The sequence below is a fragment of the Rosa rugosa genome, chromosome 3, assembly GCF_958449725.1.
Source record: "Rosa rugosa chromosome 3, drRosRugo1.1, whole genome shotgun sequence".
In the NCBI taxonomy this organism is placed as follows: domain Eukaryota; kingdom Viridiplantae; phylum Streptophyta; class Magnoliopsida; order Rosales; family Rosaceae; genus Rosa; species Rosa rugosa.
In genome coordinates, this window is record NC_084822.1 from 22,811,261 (window position 1) to 22,821,406 (window position 10,146).

Consider the following 10,146-nt stretch of genomic DNA (forward strand, 5'->3'; position numbering starts at 1 on the left):
ATCAAGTGATCTATATTGTATATTTATGTTGTTGGGAGATTAGGAATGAGAACAAATTAACTCGCTAGACAGACTAACAATCATTTATTTGAGTTAATTTCTATTAGAAGATACTGGAGCATTGAAGAGACAACAAGTTATTATTTTGTTTTGTGTTTGGGCTACATTTGCTTTTTTTTTTTTTATATTTTGTACATCCTAGGAAATCTGTAGAAGTCATTCATAATAAAGTATATAGATTTTCATGAATCAATAAAAGTCTGTTGCTAAAATCAATGGTTTTAAGAAATCCATAACAGTCTATCAACTTTTTAAAGAGTCTGTGGACTTTTCAAAAAATTTGTCATTTAAAAAAAGTCTGCACAAATCCAAATACAATACACCCCCCTTGGTTACTGATAGAGTTCATAGATTCCAAATTAATAAGAAATGTATTTTGCGGGTCGGTACATACTAAAAGGAATGCAAATAAGGTGGTTCACATCTTAGTAGCTTATTGTAATTCAATTGCTGATGACATTTTTACTTTTCTGCTCCGATTTTACAGGCTGCTGAAGTCTGTAATGTGTAAGTTTTCTAAAGTTCAATAAAGAGTACTTACCTCCTTTCTCACAAAAATGTACACCAATAGAACCAAATATATATATATATATATATATATATATATATATATATATATATATATATATATATATATATATATTCATGCCTCAAATCTCATGCTACGTTTTCAACTACGCCTTCATGGACGTGATGTTATTCAAAAACAGTAAATATATATAGACATGTAAGATGGAGTGTAAACTACTTCTTGAAGGTCTAGAATATTATAATACAGTATCTGAGATTTGTCTCTTCAATAGAAGTTAACTATAGTTTAGAATTTTTGTAAAATTAGAATACAAAATAATGTCAGAATAGTTTCACTCTGCTGGGGAAGTCTAAGGTGTGTTGATGTTTGTCATACATCAACTTTTTAATAAATATATATTAAATTAAATTAGTTGGTGAAACCTATTGTACAGGTCAATAGGTTATCCACTTATAATTTGACATGTGTACTTAAAAAAAAATTACCATTCTAAGTACTCATTTATTATTTTATACGTAAATCGTTCAAAAACTTGTAATGCAGATCGTAAATATAGTAATTACTTTGATTACAACTATAATTATCACTAAATATACGTCCAATGTGGTCGTTTGTTGTAAAATGTCTCATCGATGATATAATTTACAAAAGAAAGGACTCTAGTTACAAAAAGAATAACTGGATTACAAGAATAAGGACTTGAAAAATTTTAGGTCTAAAATGATTATTTACCATATAAACAAAACATTTGTTGTAGAACTGGTAAAGTGATCGTTTTTTTTTTGTAAATGAAATCATATTTCAAGTAATTATCATTAAAACAACCATAATTACCACGTTATACCTCAATGGTTGTAATTTATAGTAAAATGCATTGTCAAACGAGTAATTATCTCATGGATGATGAGATTTACACAAAAAAAGTATTAAATTACAAAATAGAGAACTTTAATACACAATTAAGGACTCGCGCCTCATTTACAATATATACATAAAGTTTTACCACTTTGACAGCAATTCATTGTCACATTAGTAAAATGGTTCTCAGACTTGTAATATAAAAAATTACCACAAATAAGAGCTTGATTACTACTTCTACAATAATTTGTTGTCTCATCGGTCAAATGGTTCTCAAAATTGTAATATTGAAGAATTACCACAAATACAACCTTGGTTATTACTTTGTACCTCAATTGCCGTAAAATCTAAAAAAAACATTGTCAAATAAGTAAATAACTCTTAAACGACGATAGTTACAAAATAGACAACCTTATTACACCATAAAGGACTCACCGCAAATTTACTTAAATATGTGAAGTTTTACCATTATAGCAACACATTCGTTGTTTTATTAGTAAAGTGATTCTGAAAACTTGTAATAGTGAAGTATTAACACTTATTACAACTAAATTACCACTTTTTACCACAATTCGTTGTTTTATTAGTAAAACGGTTCTCAAACTTTGTTATAGTGAAATATTAACACTAATTGCAACTTGACTACCACTTTTTACAATAATTCGTTCTATCATCAATTTTATAACTTAGGGTTGGAATATCGAAGCATTATCAAAATTACAACCTTAATTACTACTATTGACCTCTATTATCGTAAAATCAAAAGAGAACATGGTTAGTCTTTTTTTTTCCTCTCGAACTGAGTCTCAATCTATATTGCCACAGCCTTCGCAATTGACCTCTGGACTTAATAATAAAGGTTTGTTCTTTATGGTTAATGCTTAGTGATCACACACTACTACAATAAGTGAATCAGACGACGGAGATTTGGAGTTGTGTGATGACCAGCCTCACTGTGGTCTAAACGAGTGTTGTGTGATTGAAAAATCACACAACGGTGAAATTGTTGTTGTGCAATATTCATTTCCTCAACAGATATTTAGTTCTGTTGTGCGAATTCTGCGCAGGCATGTGCCTGGCATGGCATGCGCGGGGATGCCTCGGCATTGGCATGGCCATTCAGACAACAGAAAATGAAATTTAGCTGTTGTCTGAGATTCATAACACACAACAATTATATTGTTTATCTGTTGTCTGAGATTCATAACACACAACAGACAGAATTTTTTCTTTGTTGTCTGAGATAAATAACAGACAACCCAATGAAATGATATCTGTTGTCTGTTGATTGATTCAGACAACAGGGATAATTTTATTTCTGTTGTGTGTTATGAATCTCACACAACAAAATTTTGTTATTTTCTATTGTTGGTTGTTGGTTCACACAACAGCTATATTGTCTTAACTGTGGTGTGAATATTATAATCGAATTTGCTAACATCCAGTAACTGTTGTAGGAGGAGGCTTAATTTTGAACTCTTTTACAGTCATACAACACATTATTCTGCATTGTGTTGTATGACTGAACCTTGGACAACAAGAAGAATATTCACAGAAATAATGCTCGATATATTACCATATAAACAGTACTATAATCCATATAATTCAAGTACCATTATTCAAACATCTATACATTCAAGTAACAAGATAATGTACCAAACAAGAGCATTCCTAGCTATACATGAATCAAAAACATTCGTATTCTCAATGGCTCTTATCCTTCAGCTGCCTTTGGCTTCAATGAAACCTGGAAGGACCTGCTCCAATTGCTTTATACTTTTTACAGATTTAGGATCATCAGGAAGGAGATCAACTTCCTTCACTGCACACAAGGCCCCAGTTTCTTTGCAATATATTTAGAAGAAGTAATCAGCAGACCTCAATCTGTGAATAGAAATAAGCTCAGCAAATATATAGCTCGATGGTCTCCTGAGCTGCCATCATATTCTCTTCTCTAATAATATGCTCTACCTGAAATACATATACCAAATAATTACTAACCAAAAACTAAGAACTTGTTCTCGATACTATGCGAGTAAATTAACCCAAATGAAAAAAGAGAAATTGCCCGAATCCAAGCTGTAGCTTCCTGGCCAGTCTCAACAAGCTTGGCAATGTCACAGAGCATATTAGGAAGACACTTTCTTTGTGGCAGTGTCAAATAACTCCAAAATTCATGTCATCAAACACCAATCTCAACCAATTAGTTAACACTTCAAAAGCTTTAACAGATTCTAAATAAGCCAAAGTAAAACCAACAAGAAAAAATAAAAACTGAGAAGTATAACAAAGTCACTCACAGTAGTAAAACAATAAAAGATGCTAAGCTTTTGAAAAGAAACCCTTCTCTTCTGAAATCAAAACTACCCAAATGGCCAATTGCTAACACAACCCTCCTTGAACAACAAATCGAACTTCGCTGAACACTTTCTCATTGTCTTCCCAATAACTCGTGTCGCAGCCCTTGAGAGACCCAATCTCTACACCTCTCCCTTCTCCTTCCCTTTCTTCCCCCTTCTTTTCTTCTATCTTTGTTCCTTCCCCTTTCTTCCCTCTTCTTTTCTTCATGTAGCCAAAGTCTGTAAGCATTACCTTTGTAATAAATAAAATGTCCACAATGAAAGTCCAATCTCCAAAGAAGAAAAGAAACTTGGAGTGCAATCAACCAAAAGAAAAGCTATGGTACCAGCATACGCAACAAAGCTAACTATCAATAAAGCAAAATATAACAAGGCAAAAGCAATATAGAAAAATCTTAACCAACCAATTGCTGAAAACTGAACCACCAAAATCAATACCCAAACTTAACAAATTCAACTTGTATAAAACTCTAGTAAGAAAACAAGGGGAGTTCTCAATTTAAAAGAAAATAATGACAGCTAGCACATTCTTCCAAACTAACAAACAAAAAATAGCTCTCTGAAATTTGTAGCACAGTTGATTATTAGAGGGTGGATACACACATGTAACTTTGTTTTGCATAAATAATGCAAAGTGAAGCAAGCCAACCTTTGCAGTCAAGTTTGACACAGCCATATGGAACTTTTCTCTGGTTTTCGTGCCTGCAGCCTGCCCTGCCTTTGCCACCTTGCTAAAAGCACCATTGAACCAAGCTGCTCCCATAGTCACATACCTATCAGCACCAAATGAGAATTGTGAGCTAAAATTTGTTTCTTACATTCATCTAAATTAAGCTGGAGTAAAACAACTCTTGAGAGGTCATCAACTCTGCCTTTGTTTAACCACAAATTTCTTTATCATATCTTTTTATATCTACATTACTCTTTCTAGAGTAGATAACCCATATGAGCAGGCCACTACCTAGAAACACCAAACAGGTACAGGCATTATGATTTTAGGGTAGATAGAATATTATAATCGTCTTATACAACTATACATGTAACTTTAGTAGAAAAGAAAATCAAGTTGAAGAATCTACGAAAAGAAACCTCAAAAAACTAAAAGGGTACAGCCTTGTGAGCGTGTAACGATGCTTGGGGTAAAGATCCTACTATATGCATGTCCAAGATGTATACGCTAAAAGCGACCTTTATTTTTGAACTTTTTTTCTGGGAGTACATTGATGTCTAAAGAATGTGGTATGGTTTCCTACTAAATAAACTACCAAGTGGCCTAGAAACATTAGTATAAAATATCTCCAACGGATGCCCATAAAATATCTCCAAGATTACTGATTGAACAGCTAGTAGGGACAATGATGATCATCCAAGTGCTACACTGCATATAAAATGCCAGATAATTAGGAGAAAAGAAAAGGAATAGGCATTCTGAATGAACGAGGTTGCTAGGAAAAACATACAAGTAGAAGCAACTTCTTTAACATAATAACAAGAATTGGCAGTAAATATCAAACCATGAATAGATGAAAGAGAATGACAAAAAACAGAAGTTGCTATAATACAATAATCACTTAAATGTATTTTCAGGGAAATGCTATTCCAGACACTAATAAATAATAAAACATATGAATGGTGCAAGTAGAAGAGGTCTAACAGATGGCTTTAGACCATATGAGACTTGAGATTGCAATTTAGCAAGGCCTTGGTTGGCTCAAATGTGCACTGACATGGTATAGCATTTGTGATCCACGAATTACATTACATATATAAAAATACAGTATTAGAAACATGTACAAACACTGAAACAGATGGACATTCATATAGAGTTGAACCTGTCTATATGTCCTGTGAAATTTACAACATCATATATCATGAGAGACGGATTAATGTGCCAGCAGTCCATCTAATGTGCTGGCACATTACTGTGCCTGTGAAATTACAAACTTTTTGTTGCATACAAAACCTCAAGAAAGGCTATCACATGATTATGGTTTGAGTGCAGTAGTCACATTTAAACCTCGACATCATAAATTTTAATAGAGATAAGAGACTTACAGAGATGATGGGGGGAGGGGAGGACAATGAAAAATCGAATGAACCATCAGTATCTTCCATACTTCTTTGTGAGTGAGATGATTTTGATCAAGATCAAATATTTTTGCATAGCCAATGTTGGCCTGCAAAAATACCCATAAGTTCACTCCCTAAAGCCAAACCATCAAAGTCTGCAACAAAAGAAAATTAAAAAGATAAGCTGCTACAAAGTCAAGAATGTTATAAGACTAAAAAAAAAAAAAAACACCAACAATCAAGCCTCACCATGATGAGAGGTGGGTTATAATACAAAAAGGCCTCATATAAGAATAAATTACGCAAATTCGCACTCATTCTCATGGCAGAATCCCATCCAATCTGTTTCAAAAGAACAACTTAGGTATCAGCATATTGACAAAATTTATCATATATCTACCAGACCAATGCTTCAAAAGCATCCATAACAAATGTGATTAAGATCAAAAGAATTAACACTGACCTTGCAACAATTAAATCCCCATATCATGAAAAGTAGTACCTGAAAAGGTGATGTCCTAGATGATCAACCAAAAGAATATGAATATGACTAGATAACTGGGAAAAAAAAAAACCTTAAGCCTCCATCGAAACTGGAGATGGAGAATATGTGAGAGCGGACTCTTCATTTCTTGTACACTATTCTCCAGGGTCAATTGTACCTGAAAATTATCAAAGAAGAATGCTTTGCCTAATGAGAATGATAAAGATCAAAACTTTAAGGGAAATTGCCGATTGGATACAGAGCTTTCTTCACTACGCGAACAACTACTTCAATTCAGATCAAGCAGAAATATAACAAAGGGAAGAAATTAAGGGGAAAAATTAGTTAAATTAAATACCGGACCAAAAATAGATCGACTCTGCATCCAGAAAATTGCCTGCCTTCTCAGCTCTACTGCTCAAAACTGCAGCAACAAAAATAAAAATTCAATACCTAATTTGTAGTAGAAATTGAATAGTGAACATAGAAGCAAAATCAGCTTGAGCCAAATTGATTCTGCATAAAACAAAAAGCTACTTACGAGAATGAAAGAACCTCCTCCATAGACGCTGCGTATTAGCTCCTGTTGCAACTCAGACTAGCAGAGAGCGAGAGAGAGATCGAGTTGGCGAGATTGACATAGAAGAAGCGAGGTTTAGGGATTGAGAATCACCCACTTGGACGGCTTGAGAAGCGAGGCCATCGTAGTTGGTTCCCCGTGAAGGTGCAGGATTTAGGGATTTAGGGATTTAGGGGGTCTATGATGATGGGAGGTTGGGGTTGAAATTAAGTGTGGAATTGGAAAAACCCAGCATTAACATGAAAGATACATCTATCAGATTAATGAGAATACGCCATTGCTAAACCTCCAGGGAAAAACCCTCCAACTGAACACTACCTTCAGAGAGAGTGGGCTAGGATTGCGAAGGAGAGAGGGAAAATTAGGGTTAGGGTTATGAGGTAGAAGGCCTTGGGGGACTGTTTGGGGGGAGAGGTCGATTCTCGAAGAATGTCTGGGATTCAGAGAAACTCAAGTTCTTCTGGGGCCAGATCCATGGTTGATTCAAGATAGGTCGAAGCTTTAGGCCAAAGATCGAAAGTTTGGGAGAGATTTGGAGAGAGAGAGAGAGAGAGAGAGAGAGAGAGGGAGAGAGAGAGAGAGAGGGATAATGGGAACGGAAGAAAGGTAGTAGAAGAAGAAGAAGAACGGGAGCTGGCAGAAGAAATGTGGAGTAAACCCCAATCGAGACTATTGATTTCAATAAAGACTACTTAAGTTGTTTAGTACGTGGGGGACTTCCAAGTTTCTCCAACAACAGAAAATTAAAGCACCGTTGTATGAGCATATAATTACAAAGCAGGCTGAGAGGGAAAATTTGCCGCCTGTGATTATAGGTTTCATTTGAGTGAAATTTTGCCGCGCTGTGCAATTTGTTTCCATACTCAGACAACAGCACCATCACAATCTGTTGTACAAATTTGTGCAACTTGTACTAGGTGTACCTAGAGGATTTCTCAAAGTTCATGCAACATTTCATTATACAACAGATATCAAAAAAACTGTTGTGTGGATAATTCAAATTGAGCTCCTTCTGGGAGGGAATTATGTGCTCATTTCCCTCCATCTAGGCCTCACATTCACACAACGGAAACTTCTCAATTCAGTTGTGCAATATCTTCTTAAAAAAAAAGTTTTCAATTTACTTATATTCACACAACAGAAACATAATTGTACCGTTGTATGATAGAGTTTGTGTTAACACACAACAGCAGATTTTAGTTCTGTTGTGTGATGAGTGTTGTGTGTTTCGATTTTTGTAGTAGTGACAATGCTCACAGCAATTTAGTAATGTTAGTGTTAGATATGTTTGTGTTTAACATAGATAGACCATTTTGATTGGGAATGTGCTAGCTGCGGATTATGGTTTGCCACAAAAGTGAGGCTGATACTAGCCCGCTTGGCATTCCGGCTTTGCCTGCTATTCAGAAAAAAGCTCAACCAACCAGTGGATCGTCGAAAGATGACTCGGATGATGCTGACTTGGAAGGAGACATTGAAATTACTGAGACTATGGATCCCACTGATGTGAAGCGCGCGAGAAGGTGAGTCACTTCATGTTGATTCTATGGATTGTAGTTTCATGTTGGTTGCCTACAGTTTCCTACTATTATGTGTGTGGGGATGGTGTCTGTTACATGAACTTTCACCTGATGAATTTGGTTGACAACAGGTTTGTTGTAAAAATTGTCATCTCTGATATCAGGAATTCAACAGATACTACTCTCCATATGCGAGTTAATACCATATTTGGTGAATCTAAAAACATAGGTCTTTATCAATTGACATGTTGACGGTGCTCAGGATTTGACAGCGTCAGCTAGACGCACTAGAAGAAGAAAACAGGCACAAACGACTGATCTTGAGACCCAGGTGCTACTCCTTTTTTTTAATTTGTAATATAAAATCATGCTCTCTTCTTCATATTTCCAATAATAATTATTGTTGGTAGAGACCATTGGAGTTAATTTGTAATAATAAAATCATGCTCTCTTCTTCATGCTCTCTTCTTCATATTTGTAATAATTATTTGTTTGGTTTCAGAATTATCATAAACTTCGAATTAGCACTCCAACTTCACCAACAGAAACTAAACTAGCATCTTAATTAGTTTATTAGTTTCTCATCACTTGCATATTGAATTCCTCTTTCTTTGATTGCTTTTCAAGATAGATACAAGTACTTTAAGAATCTTTCTCTAGATGTGTTCTTTGACTGCTTATTGGTTTGCCTAAGAACAATGTGTTCCGTAAGCCATTTATATACGCTGCCTAGCATTTTGTTAGGTTTCCCATCAGAACTAAATCAGTTTAATTTTGGTGCTTTAAGTTAGTTTAATATCCATTACTGTACCTCATTAGCACTATGAGTTTCATAAATTAATATTATTGTAATGTTCTGCCTCTCTTGGCCTAGTTTCTGCAAATGAAGTTGATTCCTTAAGGTTGTTCTTTTTCCGTTGAATTCTCAGGAGGTTAAGGACGCTGCTTCAATTGCGGTGAGGAGATTGTATGCCAGGGCATCTCATGATTTGGTGCCGCAAGCGATTTTAGCTACCCAGAATCTCATTCAGCTTGATAACAGGGAGCGTGAGGCAGCCAAAGTTGCGGTGGCGGCTGCTGCTAATTCATCTTCTAACTCCCTTATATTGCATTTCATTACGTCACTTCCATTAAACATTGAAGGTTCATATGATCCATCCATGCCTGAAATAAAGAAAAAAATACAGAAATTAAGATTACAAACTAATATGCAACATATTATTAGATGGATTATCTATATCAAATTAAAACCTTTAGGATTATTAAAAAAAAATTATTGTACTGGGAACAATATGTACGTACATAGTAGACCAATTTAAGTAGAAACGGGGTTTGGGATTTGTAAAATGGAGTCTTTTGGGTGTTTTGGATTGTGGAGTAGATGATGGTGAAACGAAAGCGCTAGTTCCTGATTTATATGAAAGATCAAAGCAAAAAGATTTTAGTTTATTGTCTCCTTCCATGATAATAAATGAATCAGCAGCTAGGCCTTTTTTTTTTCTTTTCTTTTCAATAATGTTTACATTAGTTCAACTCAAGTGGGATGAGATGCACTTGAGAATAACAAATAAGATGCCTCAGTTTCCACCTGCAAGCCAACAAATAAGTTGCACCCAGATGTCATATTTAATCTTGAATATCCAAAACAATTTTTACCATCAAATTGGACTACAATACATGCT